Source organism: Myotis davidii, unplaced genomic scaffold (genome assembly GCF_000327345.1).
Source record: "Myotis davidii unplaced genomic scaffold, ASM32734v1 scaffold378, whole genome shotgun sequence".
NCBI lineage: Eukaryota > Metazoa > Chordata > Mammalia > Chiroptera > Vespertilionidae > Myotis > Myotis davidii.
In genome coordinates this window covers 1,385,592-1,388,008 of record NW_006290631.1, presented here as the reverse complement: position 1 = coordinate 1,388,008, position 2,417 = coordinate 1,385,592, and positions in this window count along the sequence as shown.

Below are 2,417 nucleotides of genomic sequence, written 5' to 3'. Positions count from 1 at the left end.
GGGGGGGGGGGGGGGGCAGTGGTGGTGGTGGTGGTGGTGGTGGAAGGGTTTCCTGGAACCAATTCCTTGAGGATACTGAAGGACAACTGTATAACTCATTTATTCAAAACCCAGTGAGGTCGGGCACCTCTGCATCTTATTTTACACATACTGCAAAGGAAGGCACAAAACATTAAGGAACTTGGTAATTATGACTTAATTAGCCAAACCTACAATGCTAAGGGCAAACATTATATGAAACTCTCTAAGATATCACTTTGCAAGACCTCTAAGCTGCAAACTGGTTGGCCTTTTCCAGGCAAGAATTCTCCCTTGATATAACTGCTTTTTCTTTTTAGTGGCAATTAAGGTGTACCGTATAATAAAACTATTTATTTATTTATTATTTTTATATAAGTAAATTGTTTATTATTAGTATAAGGAAATTGTTCATTTGCAAAAATTAACATCTGATTTCCTTGATAATTAGAAATCATCTTAGAATTTCTCAAAATCAGCAATTTACTGAAAAAGAACAAATACTGCTTCCATAAAATACTATTAAACCAGACTTCTCAAATTTACAAGAATTTTCAATCCCTTAGAGCAGGCCTTAAAAATGAAGACGCTTTGCCCCTGGCTGGTATTGCTCAGTTGGTTGAACAGCACTAAGAAGTTGCCAGTTTGATTCCCACTCAGGGCACATGCCCGGGTTGTGGGCTCCACCCCCAGTAGGGGGCGTGCAGGAGGCAGTTGATGGATGGTTCTCTCATTGCTGTTCTTCTCTCTCTCTCCCTCTAAAAATCAATAAAAACATTAAAAAAAAAAAAAAGCCCAACAACTGAGAAGCTTCAGAACACTGACTAAAGCTAGTAATTCAGGATGTTACAATTTCATCATGACTACACTAAGGCAATTTAAAATTATTCACAATACAAGTGAACAATGGCACAGACAATTCAATCTTATTGACTTTGAAATGAATTACAAGAGCTACAAACAAAAATCCAGATGTACATCAATGAATGAGGAGCTATTTTACAAGGGATTCATAACCATTTTTTAAAAAGGTCCCCTAGTCAAATTAAAGTAACCACTTAAGAATTACCAAAATATTTAAAAGCCAAATGAATGGTGAGTTTTTTTCACTGTTTTTCAAGGAATCATTATTTTTGTCCATACACATTTAGAATGTGATCTGGGATACTGAAAAGGTGATGTGGTTTAGGTGTTCCACACTCTCACAGGTCCCACAGCATCATCAAGCTGACTAGCTGGCAGCTGCCTGCATGTGAGATGTTTCCCCCACTTTCTATATGGTGTTCTTGGGCAAATTATTTAACCAGTCTGTGCCTGAACCCCCTCGTGTGTAAAACGTAGACAATAAGGATACCTACCTCACAGGGATGGGGATTAGATAAATTAATATGCATGCAAAGCTCAGTAGAGTGTCTGGGTATAGTAAGTGCCATGAAATCGTTACTAAAAAAAAACACCAAAACCCCAATATGGTGACCCGCCCAAAGTTCACACAAAGGTAACAAGTAACTAGAGCGGGCTAAGACCAGAACGCGAGGTCCGGTTTCCTAGCTCTGGTCTCTACCCCTTCCCCAAACACACTGATTATGCTAATTACCCCCCTACCAAACCTCCAAAACCAACTAAATCCTTCCCAACAACTGGCAAGCTGATGACTGGCAGTCCCTCCATCATAAAGGTTCATTTTTACCTACTTGTAATTGTGTTTTAAGTAAGTACGTGCGCATTGTTTTAAATAAACTCTCGAGAACAAATACTACTCATCGGCTTTGTCATACTAATGGCTTTTATCAAACTTTTTCGCTCTCCTCAGAATGAAGCTACAGTATTTCATCTCTAAATCGTCCTGATTCTTCGATGGGTTGTTATACTTCATACATGTGGAAACGGTGGCTTGGAAAGGTCGCGAAGGTGGCGCCGATAAACTGATACAATTATAATTTTACTTAACCTCCACAAGCCAGTTCTCGGATACTACAACGAAGCAAGCAAAATGGATTAAGACTGTTGAGGAGAGAAATGTTTTTATTCGACTTAGTCCAGTGCAATGGACTAGAGACAAGGCGGGGGCCGTCGGAACCGGGCGGGTGGAGGGGAGCGCCGCCTGGTAACCCCGCTCCGCACAGAACAGCATCTTACGGAGCCCGGAGCGGGACCGGGAGTGAAGACAGGAGCGAAGACGGGAGACTGGGGCGAATGGCGGCGAAGATAACAGACGGGCCAGGAAACCGACAATTCGGGCCAAGGGAGAGAATAAACAGAGAGGAAGAGAGAGGCAGGGGGGAGGGTGCACCGGAGGGAGAGATGGGGGCAGCCGGAGACAGGGGCGCGCTGGAGGGCGAAGGAACCCAACGGACAGCGCAGGGGTCCGCGGGGCCCAGGGCAGGGGCCGCGACCCG